The sequence below is a fragment of the Tubulanus polymorphus genome, chromosome 5, assembly GCF_964204645.1.
Source record: "Tubulanus polymorphus chromosome 5, tnTubPoly1.2, whole genome shotgun sequence".
In the NCBI taxonomy this organism is placed as follows: Eukaryota; Metazoa; Nemertea; class Palaeonemertea; order Tubulaniformes; family Tubulanidae; genus Tubulanus; species Tubulanus polymorphus.
Window position 1 is genome coordinate 23,837,170 of NC_134029.1, and position 12,914 is coordinate 23,850,083.

Sequence of the window (12,914 nt, forward strand, 5' to 3'; positions counted from 1 at the left end):
GTGGATGAAGTCTCTCGTCGGCTTGTGAGTGCTAGTTTCATTGTGTCCTTGTGACAACCTCGGTCAGTGGATGAAGTCTCTTGTCACGCTTTTGAGTGCTAGTTGAGATCCTGAATCTCAACCCGGTCAAGCTGGTTGTACTGCGCTATTTGTGTTTCGTGCAATTTTACAGGTGTGTCAGTTACTGACGTCGCCCAGTACATCCTGCAGTTAGATGGGGAATGTGAGGCGTTGTCATTCTGGTTTTCGCGTTCTGTGTGAGGGCGTGTAGAGGGCAGTATATTCCTGGCTGGCTCATTGTCTGGTGTTCTCGGCATGTGACCGGCGACGGAGAGCTGAAAAGCTTTCAGACGTTAGTTTTGTTCCGTACCAGGTTTTCATCGCTCTTCTCTTTTTTTCATTTCAGGACTCCCAAGATGAAGAAGATGCTGAAGGTGACTACAACGAAGACGATGCCAAAAAAGAACACTGAACTCAGCAATATTGAAAGTTAAGTTGATACACATGTAAATTACGATGCATGATACGGAAAGGATTGTGTAACTACAGAATAGCATTCTTTTACTCATTTCAGGTTAATCCGGAAAGGCCCATCTAAAAACTGCCCACCAGAAGTGACCACAAAAGACTCCACCTTGAAGTACCACCAAACACCGAAAGACCTGCCGCAACCGAAGCTGGCAGTCTTGACCTCATCCTGCATGGCAACAGGAGTACATACATAAAGCTAAGTTGATTTTTCATATCTGGGGTAGAATGCATAGGCGCTGGTCAAGCTCACCATCTCCGCACTACTTTATTGAAGCTCTGTGGCCGGTAGTGAATTGAAATATAGCTAGGCAATGATTGCTTGAATATTTACAATATTAGACGAAATGATTGAGTGAGGTCCCTTAAATATTCTTTGGTCTGATGATTAAAATGTAGATTGGTCAGTTATTGATTAAAAGATTTTGTAAGTACGTACAAGTAAGGTAAATTCAATATCTTATGTGACATTTGAAATTATTCGAATGTACCGTAGATATTTCAGGCCTCATATGACTATTGTTTAACTGACAATCAAGATATAGATAGGACAATTTACTAATTAGCAATTCAATATCTTGTAATGTTTGATGAGACATTCTTTTGGTGTAGATATTTCAAGGCCCCATATACATTTAGGCTGGCTTTACGTAAAGATATATCAATTAAACTTTATCATCGGTTAATAGATTTTTCTTTACAAATAATATATTGATAAATTTATAAAGATTGAGGCCATACTTTATAGTATACACTGTGTGCTGCCTCACACATAACAGTAATGAATTTCATAAGATAGTGTCCAGGGCTCTATCGAGGTCTGGTGTTATATGGGGAAAACTTTGGACTACGGGTCTTTATGAAACAGTGATTTGGTCGCAACACTTTGATAAATCCAGAATAAACCAAAGCTTTAATTGATTTAATTCATTCCTGAAACACTGCGTCTTGTTTTGGGCGATATATGTTTTGGATGATAATTGTTGTTTGACTGACATACAGCCAGGAAAAATGGCTTAGATATTCACAATTAAGATGAATTCAATATTTGATGTTAGATCAAAAACTTTTTATATCATAAATATTTATTGAAATATAGCTGAAATATATAATATATTGAGCACATCTATAAGTGAATCGGTCTCATTGACTGATTAGTTCTGTATCGCCAACTGCTGCGCTTACGATGACTAGCCATGCTTTTCATTATTGGCAAAATTTACTCAAACCTAACTGATTCAATTAATATCTAAAAGCCATACTGTGTGTCAAGTGACGCATATTAGATATAGTTTAACTGAAAATTAGAATCTAAGATGAATTACTCATTAGCGTTTTACTTAGATCGATTAAGGTTAATTCAATTGTTATGTGAAATTATTTCTAATTCCATGGACATTTAAAATGTAGCTGATACATGTGTATCTGAGCACATTTATTTATCTGTATCTAAGTGAACCTATGGTGTCTTCATACAGCTGTATTAGTTTTGATACATATTGCCAAAATCATTTAACGCAGATTTACTTCTGATCGAATCTGTGCACAAATACATTCCTGGATTTGGAAGGGGGAATATTTCAATTTCACTGTGTATGTCAGATTGAAAGCCTTATTCTGACAGGATATCCTAAACTTAGGTCTTATTCCTCTTGCTAATAGCTCTCTTTTTCTAACCCCTCTCCTTCAAACTATTTTCTAGCATCATGACTCGCACCGCACCAGGGAGGTCCGGTCATAACAAGGTCTTTTGGTCCTTATACACAGTGTACTATATAAGGGAAATAAAGATTATATAGCCATTCGGCTAAGGGAATTTCACCACTAAAAATATGTTTTTTTATTTTTAATTTCTGATGAATTCAAATAGTGACGAATTCACCACATCTGAAATTCTACTCATGTAGATTTTCAGGCTCCATATAAATATTGTTCAACTGACAATTAAAATATAGCTAGTATGATTACTAATTAATGGTTCGCTTAAATACCTAGAATTTAATTAAAATTAATTCAATGTAATGAATATAAGTGAAACTTATTCAAAATTGCACAGTGGATGAGACGACTGTATCGTGCAATGTCGTCTGCGTCTAACCGGGCCACATGTGTGTGTGTGTGGGATCTGTTGAATCAGTTAGGTTTTGGGGGATTCTGGGTTAGTTAAGCTAGGTATCAAAAGCTCTGATGCAAAATTAGCAGTTCAAATAGTGATTAATTCAAATTCGTACCGGATCTGAAATTCTTCTCATTAGTTATATTATCATAATTACAAAATCATTGTATATGTTAGGAGCAATATTTAGAATTAATGAAATGGATTAGAATACCATTCACTGGGTACAGATGTCGCCATCTGTGGGTAGAAAACATCTCTTAAGTTTAATAACTGACGATGAAGTAAATTTGATGATACGAACATGGTTTAGCTGACAATCGAAATATATATATGCTAATATTACTAGCAGGTTTGCACTGTATGATGGGCCTGGGTTTCAATAAAAGACACATCAAGAATTTCAAGAAGATAGAAGAGAAAACAGTTCAAAAACGATTTGATAAGATTGATTATGCATTACTAAATTTGTTGTAACTCTGGTATTCCTAGAGATGACTATAGATGCTTTAGTTGAATTGTTGTTAAACTATAATAATCAACCATTGCTTAGATATTTAGAATATAGATGAATTACTATATGAGTTGAATTTCATAAATATCATTTAAGACTATTACTGAAATCTATGTATCGATCTACATTGCTGATCTTATATATGAATTGACATGATAATTATGATCAGTGATATTCGAAAGGATTTTCTGCTCAAAAGGTTCTGATCTTTTCTTCAGCTTGCCGTTTCAGACTGATTGGAAGATAGTTTGAATGAACCGGAATCGAAATTCCCAATTATGTACTTCGATTCCAGACATAATCGAGAAAAACTTTAACAATAAACTTTAAAGAATTAGACAAATTTAAACGGTGAAAATGACAAAAAAATTAAAGTTAGACAAAATTCTCCCACCTTGTAAACTTTCGGACTAGTTACATGAAAAAAAGACCAAATATTGTAGAATATTGTTATTTCCAAAATCTCGATGTCTTAAATTAGGCAGAAAAAAAATAGATAAAATTATTCAACCTTGTAAACTTTCGGATAGTTACATGAAAAAAAGATCAAATATTGTAAAATATAGTTATTTCCATAATTTCGATGTTTTAAATTAGGCAGAAAAAAAATAGATAAAATTATTCAACCTTGTAAACTTTCGGACTAGTTACATGAAAAAAAGACCAAATATTGTAAAATATAGTTATTTCCAAAATCTCGATGTATCAAATTAGGCAGAAAAAAAATAGATAAAATTATTAAACCTTGTAAACTTTCGGACTAGTTACATAAAAAAAGACCAAATATTGTAAAATATAGTTATTTCCAAAATCTTGATGTATTAAATTAGGCAGAAAAAAAGTTAACCCAAATCAGTCACTTAATATGTGCTTCGACTATTTAAACGGTGAAAACGACCAAAAAATTTGAAGTTAGACAAAATTATTAAACATTGTAAACTTTCGGACTAGTTACATAACAAAAGAAAAAATATTGTAAAATTATCTTCACCCTTGTAATATAGTTATTTCCAAAATCAGAATTAGGCTGAATAAAAGATTGTTTGAATGAACCGGAACCGAATTACCAATTATGTTCTGGGACTTAAAAAAAAAAGATCTGTAAAAACGACCGACGATCACGCAAGTATATCTGTACTTCGATTTCTGATTTTGAAAAAAACCGCCGTTTCGCTCCCGGCAGGTGTGGTAGGTTTGTAAGGGACGCCAACTCGAAAAGTCAAACGAGAGTTTGAGGTCAACAACTCATCAAAAATCTGCCGATTAGAGAACAGTGCACAGAAACCAACCGACTTAGGAGATCCTCGTCAATGATGAAACCAGCAATCATAAAAGGTAACTTGATATACATGGAGTTATTACGATGATTTCTAAATGTCGTGATTACAAGATATATTTATTTACTCATTGCAGCTAAGTTTCAACTATTAGAAAGAGACCAGCTTAAAATCAACTACTCATCTGAAATCTACGGATTTGAACAACCCACAGAAGAATCAAACTCATTAGATGGAAATTACCGGTATATAGAAATTTCAGGCCTCATATGATTATCATTTGATAAGTAATTATCATCGAAATCTATTTACCTGTCCACATGGCTGATCTTAGAACTTTTATCTTTACTAGTCTTACACCTTGGAGTAATGAATTTTTCAAATGATTTCTCCAAGCTTAAACATTAATGAACTAGTCCTACTACTGCAATTGTTTATTGGGGTTTAAATCGGCAATTGACGTCAATGAACCTAATTCTGATTTTGGAAATAACTATATTAACTAAGTGAAAAACACGGTGGCTTGTAATTTGAAATGACATGTAAGTTATGATAAATCTGTCTAAAATGTTTTGCTTTCTTCACTTTGTTTCAGTCAAACTACATCCCGGAAATAATGGCCTGAAGAAGACACAAGTAGACAAATACCCATGGACCCATTTGCTGATGAAAACTGCCGAAGCCCAGATGAGAAGTTTAGGAGCCAGCGACGGATTAATCACTCAACGATGGAATCTTCTACAATCGGTGGTTGATTTCTATAAAACATTTTATCAGGAGCAGCAGAGATGATAGTGTATCTTATAAACACTGATCCGCGCAGCAAAGACAATGGATTATCTTATAAAATCTGATTCAGGATAAACACCGAAGCAGCAAAGACAATGGTTTATCTCATGAACACTGAGATCTAGCAGCGGCAAAGACCTCTGTAGTAAAGTATTGATTTTTTTACTAATATCACCCTTTTTCAGACCAGTCTGATAGGTAACATAGTTTAAAATATTTACCTGATTGCGTGGAATGGAGTATGAAAATAGTTGTTGAGTCGAATATTGAAAATAGTTAGATAATTAGTTAGATAATTAGGTTCCTTCAGCCTGAGAAAGGTTTGAATATTTCAATATAGAGAAAACTATTTTATAATGAGTTAGTAAAAAGATGTGTCATGTGTTTTGCAATGTGACAGAAAAATCCTTCTTAGAGTGTAATAAAAGCTAAGCTCCATTAATTCACGATATTGGTCTTTGATCTTTGGTTGATAGATAAGTCGAGTTAGGTTAGGTTGATATTTTCGAAGGCCCGTGTAACCAATTTGAGAAATGAATCATATATGTCGATTTTCACATGGAGTTTTAACTTTGAGCCTCCATCAATCTGTTCGATGCTACGTATTTGAAAGCAAAAGCTTTATCTAAAAGGAGACCATTATTTACATTTGAGAGGTAAAGCTAAAGTTAAAGCTAGGACTAATTTTGAACGTTTCAACATTGTTTATAGCTGTTTGAACTTCTTTTATTGTAATGGGTAAATCGTTTAAACGAGATGGCTCTCGTGAGTTATCACTTAGCTTCAAATCGGGTGTATAATGATTATTAAGAAGCGGCAGTGAATAAGTAGTGCTTTTTTAAAATGGGCCCAGAACTTTACTGTGAAAAAATGCCTGCAGTTGTAAATAGAGGAGTATAAATAATACATGATACAAAATACAAGTACATGAATAAATAAGAAAAACCAATAAATGAAAAATTATAAATAATAGATAGTAAATAATACAAAATACAAGTTCATAAATAAATGAATAATATTTTTAAAAAAAATAGATATAACAATAAGCAACAATACAAACAAACAACAAATTAATACTCTATTTACATGAAAAGGCATTTTTTCAAATATTTATCGAAAAGGTTTTCTCATTTATCGAACAACCTTCCCTAAGTATAGCGAACACCCGAGATCTTTTCTGTTGTTGATTTTAAGCATTCTATCAACTCAGTTATTGTAATAAACAAAACAAATAACCATAAACCTTAACTTAATCAAACACACTAAAAAAATATCTGTTTCGATAGAATGCTTCTAATAACTGATGAAAGATCATGCGTCCATTTACCTATATATCACACCCTATCACTACTGTAACTGTTAATTGTTTTAGGGATAATATCTGGGACATTTTATTCTTTTTTAGAAAGAATGTTGAACAGCCATAAACGTGATTAGTTATCGTTAGTAAAATTATTGTCATGTTTTCCCTGAAATAACGTTGTATTAAATGAGCGAACTGATAATGTTTGAAAATCTCAGGCAAAGTTAGAAAAACTCTAGTTATCTTGTAAAACTCTAGTTATCTTAAAAATAATTTTAATGAAAATGAAAATAAAGATTGATTAGCTAATCTCAAGCTTTCCAGAGTTAATATTTAGGTTTATCTCTGATTTTAATGCTTTTATGTTGAACTGTTTTTTTTTTTCAAATACAGTTCACCCATTGGTTAACGAAGAACTGATAATTCCTCGAATCCAAAGTAAAGTTTGCAACATTTCAGTTTTCTTGTAAAAATAATGTTAATGAAATGAAATTAAGACTAATTAATTGATACTAAGATTTCCAGAGTGAATCTGATTTTCTCATTTCTAGTTTTAATGCTTTTATGTTAGAGACTGTTATTGTAACACAGTTTGCATGTTTGGAAATTAGGAACATGCATGATGATTCCTCGATTAAGATATTATTGTTGTGTGAATAAAACGATGTACATTTTCATCATTCGTGTTGAAACATTTCAGTTGTTAAGTTTTATAGCAACAATTTCACCTGGTTTTGATGTTTTTATATTGGATACTGTTTTTTGAAATACAGGTCATGTTTTTGTAAATGACCGAGGCACTTCCTCAAGTACATAAATACTTATCATTTAGGTATAACTATTGTTGTGGGGATAAAACGACATGTTCATGTCAATCGTTCATATAACACTGATTCAATTAGGCCCTAATCGATTCTAGTTGAGCTTTTTCTTGATAATTAAATGTCATTTGAAAAGTTGACATGATAGATGCATATTTCATGAAATATAACTAAGTGCGGTTATATTGACCTCATGAATTGTCAAATTCATAATCTTAGACTTTCAGACTAGTCCAATTTTCGGTGTTTTATGGATCAAAGTTTACAATTGTGTATTTTTGTTATTTTTCTATTGATGCAAATTGTATAAATCAGCTGTAGTGGAAATGTATCATATATAAAGACTTATAAATACCTTACATGTAACTTTTGTGGTTTTTTAAAGTTAGTACAATTTCATACATAGTAATAGAAATACAATTACTATTAAAATTTGAGAAAATAGGCTAAAAGTTAACAATTTGATATGTGAAAATAAAATGATGTAAAAATGTAAATCAGATTGATAACTTAATCTTACGCTTTCCAGAGTATTTGGTCAGGTTTATCTCTGGTTTTAGTGCGGGGGCCATGGGCAATTGAGTCCATGGTTGGGCCATAAGACTTTTTTGTTTTAGAGTATATGGTTGCACCATGGGCGTATAAACTCTCATATATAGTTTATATGGTGGTTGGACTAGTTGTTTTTTGAAAGTCCACGTGTTTGAGGAGCTTACATTATAATTCCTCGAGCACTCCTGGTATTGATTGATTGATTTTGTATGATTGTTGTATGAGAATAAATATGATTGATTTTGAAATTTGTTAAGTTTTAATATAGCAACTCATGGATAAAGGCCTAAATCGATTTAAGATAAACTGAATTAATAAAGAAATTAAATCGATTCAAGTGTTAAACCTTTTTGTGAAACTGGGCCGTGGGCATTGTTGTTGTCCAATCAGTTTCACCCAGGGATCCCAATGGAGTTTTAGAAAGTGTAAAAACGATAATCTGTTAATCCAATGTCTGTTAATCAACAGTTTTTATACTACCTACAACTCTGATACGAGCCCCTGTGTTTTATTCTTGCGATGTACTTTTTCAACCCAATAAATAATCCCAGTAACTGCATAGTCCACCAGCAAACTTTTACACGTTCAGAAGACATGATTATGTTTGGACTAGTTACATGAAAAAAAGACCAAATATTGTAAAATATAGTTATTTCCAAAATCTCGATGTATTAAATTAGGCAGAAAAAAATAGATAAAATTATTCAACCTTGTAAACTTTCGGACTAGTTACATAAAAAAAGACCAAATAATGATTATATATGATTCAATGGCATAACCAATACGACTTTGCACATTACACCGGGCCCGTTAACAGTTGTTGACGGAAAAAGTCGCACAATTCGAATTTTATATGAAATGATTTATTAAAACGAAACCAACCGCGTTTCGACTGTTGACAGATCAGGTGGAATGACCAGAAAACGGAAGTAACGTAGCATATAAACTGACAGGACATAAACAAAAGAAATATGTCCGAACAAATGTAAACAGAACAAGTGAGAAATGAAAACAACCAGCGGTACCGTACCGGAGAAACCACAAAATATAAAATACCTGCGTGGTGAATTCATATCCCCTATTGTCCCCCCTGGCCCTGCAGTAAATAAGAATTTATCGGTAGGCCTTTATCTATTTATAAATGAAATCAAATTGGAAAATGTAATAATTACAATCGATGGTTGAATTTATTTATTTATAATCGTGAGAAATGTTACTTCATTTTTCTCTTGAAAGACTTTTTGTGTAAACGCTAGAAATCCCACAATAAATACAGCCAAAACGAGATGATGGCTGTGGCAGTCTTCAGCCGAAACGTTATTACTCTTTCTAACTGTCAGCGGCGGATGATGGTCTACCGAAATCAAATTTCTGACTTTTCGATAGAATTGTTGTTTATATAATCTTCTATTTGTATATGATTTTTATGTAGTGAGCTTTTATTAATAGTGCTATATCTATTCACCACGTCCGATTTGAAGGTGCGTAATCCACTTTTCTCCAGTCGTGGATCTACTGCCACCAGAACGGCCCGCCCGGCAGTTGGAACTCGGCTTGTTCGTCTCGGCTGGATCTGATTTCGAAAAACCAATTTACGAAAATGTTTCAAACATTCGTCCGTCCGTGAAGTAATGACTTCCGTGATCGATACGACAGCAGTAAGAAGTGTCGCATTTCTTTCATTGACAGCTGTTTCTCCAACCTTCATTATAAACTACTTCACTACATTGCATTACATACTCGTGCTGGGGAATATATATGTATTTCCCTTTTTCAAAATGAAGTATCTCTGGTTTTATAGGATTCCGTCCATAACTGAAGCCAAAAAAATACGCAAACAGTCCTCTTATGTAGGAGTAAAATCCTAAAATAAATAAATTGATGGCTATATAGTATATTTTTGAATAAAATGTTTAGCTATCAGTTCATTTATTGTGGGATTTTACTCTTATCGTTTTATCATCGGATATTGTGATCTACAAAAGATGTATATTCTTACAGAAGTGTCTAATTCATTGCACGCACCGGTTTATATTTCATCGAGTTAAACCCTTAGTACCCGTAGTAGAATCAGAAGTTCTTGCCGGACACGTTTTCAAGAAGGTATATATCAAAACTTGACATGAAGCATCGCACAAACGGAACCCTTCAACGAATAGGATACATCGGGAAAGTCAGACCGCAACAAGCGCTGAAATATTATACACCTAACGTTTTGAAATATTTACTCTTGAAAGAGGCGCAATATTAAATTGAATGTCACAGTAGCATCAGGTGATCAAATAGCATGAATTATACGCGGATACGCAGATCTGTTGCGATAGGAGTTAGTCAGGTGATAGGACAGAGCACTTGCCACATGACGAGAGTGCGTGTTTCCATGAAAACACACACGCATGCGATAAGCACTTGCACAGTTTTTCAATTTGTTTAAAACGTAAAAAGCCACGATAACAAATATATGATTTATGGCAGTGATTTTAATTGAAGTTTTGTTTGTTGTACACGCGAACAACTTTTAATTGTGGTGGTAATTTCCAGTCATCGCAAATTCAGTCGTCACCAGTTGAAAAAGCGCGATGTGAATATTGCGTACTGTTTGAAGTTGGTCACAAGTCGCGAAGATTTCATTTCTGTGCGTGATTTATGATATTCAAAGATGAAAAAAATCAAAATGTGGGTAAGTGAAAATTTGTTAATTAGCTGTGATAGAAGTGTGATTATAATTTAGCTTATGATATTAGTAATTTGTTTTAGTTAGTATCATATCCTTCATATTATTCAGTGCCCATCTATCGAATATCTCCTACACTCTATTTTCATCACATATTTTTCTATAATGGCAAGTAATTAATTACAATAATCACGTGTAATTAATAATTCATTAGTGATCATTAGTAAGTAGTTTGTTAGGTAACATCTCCTCTGTCACATATGATCCATAATTATTCATTCACAGTTATTCATGTTTTGCTCGCGAGTCTGACACACTAGACCCCCCTCCACCACCCCGCGTCCCGCTATTTGTTAACCTATACTCGGCATTCTGTGAATAAAATTTTTAAGCCATCCGCTTCGTTAAAGACTGGAGTTAACCCGGGTTGCAGTTGACCAATCTTGTGAGTTTGAGAGTTAAAATCATTTCATTGTCAGATCTTCATTATTTGGAAATATATTATAGATAAGTCGATGCGGTCGGTGTGGTTAATAGCTATAGTTCCCGCGGCGCCATTTCGCTAGATCTCACCGGCTGGTTACACTTGGAATCAGGATCCGGTTCCGTATAGTTGTAGCATATATGCATCAAACATTTCAATAGGCCCCGGTAGCCATACCGATTCTATAGTCAAAACATCGGCAATGAATAATTACAACTCGATGGTCAAACACGGTGGAACTTGGTCTAAAAATTCCCCGATTTAAATCATTCGAGGGTATATTTGTTACAACTGGTATAAGCCACAAACAGCCGACAAAAACAGCTGGACGTAGAGAGAACATATCAATCAATAATATTGAAATATTGAAGTATCATCGGCCTTTTCTAGGTTTCTATGATGACTACATTCTGATGATTTTCGATCATTATATAAAATAATTGAAAATATGAATATGAAAAAAATTAATGCCGGTAAGGTTTTTACGATACCGTACAAAAATAAACCATAGGGGATGTATTTTTGATGTCACGCAATATCTCGTGTGAGATTTTTATTGTTGGTAGCGGACGCTCAGTCAAAGAAAAATCATATATAGAATTCAAACTAAACTCGTAATCTATGCCGGTTTTCGTATCGAAAGTAGCTCTTTTGATTCACTGATTTTCATTTTCAAACGCTGATGCGCTTCGAAACAACGATTAGTCCGAGGTAATGAAATATGGACCCAATTTCGCTAAAAGGTCTAACTTCTAAATCGATTTTAACATGAACTGAATTATTGAAGATAATTTAAATTGTTTTTATGAAATTCGACCCTAGAGACTATACGGTCTAAAATAATGTCATGGGATTTATAGAACTTTATAGCTGGGTCTGATTTGATAGAAGTGCTCACATATAATGCGAAACAGCGATGTATAAGTCAATAGGAAATTGGAACTAGTTGCCTTGATTCATTCGAGATAGAGAGTCCCTATAAGGCATTTAGGAAGAGGCTGAAATCTATGGCTCGACATAGTTTTATATTTATATAATCTTATTGCTTATTTTGTTTCATGTAAAGCGTTACGAGTCCGTAAAGGGAATAACGCTATCTTTAAACATTATTGTCATTATTACGATGATTATTAGCTGAAAAAAATGACATTCGTTTTAAAATTTGATACAAACAGTATCAATATTTGGCGCCGAATCGGCTCGTACGGGATAGATGTAGTTAACCTTTGTATACCTGTCTGGTGGATTCATTCAATTGCGCTATAGTTGTGGTTTATTAACGCAGTGTCGATATAAACGGGGGTTTTCTGTTCATCATTTGTCAGATTGTTTTGTTGATTTATCAGTATTGAAAACACACCAAACTTGCACTCATTACTGAATACAGATCGCCGCAGCTGAGTTCAATTGTCACATTCTGCATTACAATGATAACATTTTCACGGTATAATATCCCGTTGAGGCTCAGCAGTTACATTGTTCTGATACACGAGAACAGAGAGGAAAAGTTCATTATCTAACGATGTTTCCAAACAAAACTCTGCGATTGATGTAGCGATTATGGGTATTTGAATGTTATTCAATCACTAGTCCTTAAAAATCAGCTGCCACGATCGTCTATTTTTAATAAATGGTGTCCATTCGAGTCCCATAAATGGATGAATAAAACTGAGTGAATCACTCAAAACCAGGCGACATACCACAACGGTGTCCATGGAAACTGTTAAAATGTTCACCGGCACGCGACCAACCTGTTGTTTTTATGTGGATAGACATTCAATTACCGAGGGGCATTCAATATAGTTGCAAAACTCCCAAATGTATGGTGTAATCTCCGGTCCGCAATGCGATTATCA

General features: G+C 33.8%; 1 long non-coding RNA gene across 1 annotated transcript; it reads left to right on the plus strand.

Annotated features, from left to right (window-relative positions):
* The first annotated feature begins 4,036 nt into the window (after positions 1 to 4,036).
* On the plus strand, positions 4,037 to 8,131 carry LOC141906098 (uncharacterized). Its single transcript, XR_012619304.1, has 3 exons — positions 4,037 to 4,493; positions 4,572 to 4,680; positions 5,031 to 8,131. It is a non-coding gene; the product is annotated as an uncharacterized LOC141906098 (long non-coding RNA).
* Positions 8,132 to 12,914: the final 4,783 nt, after the last annotated feature.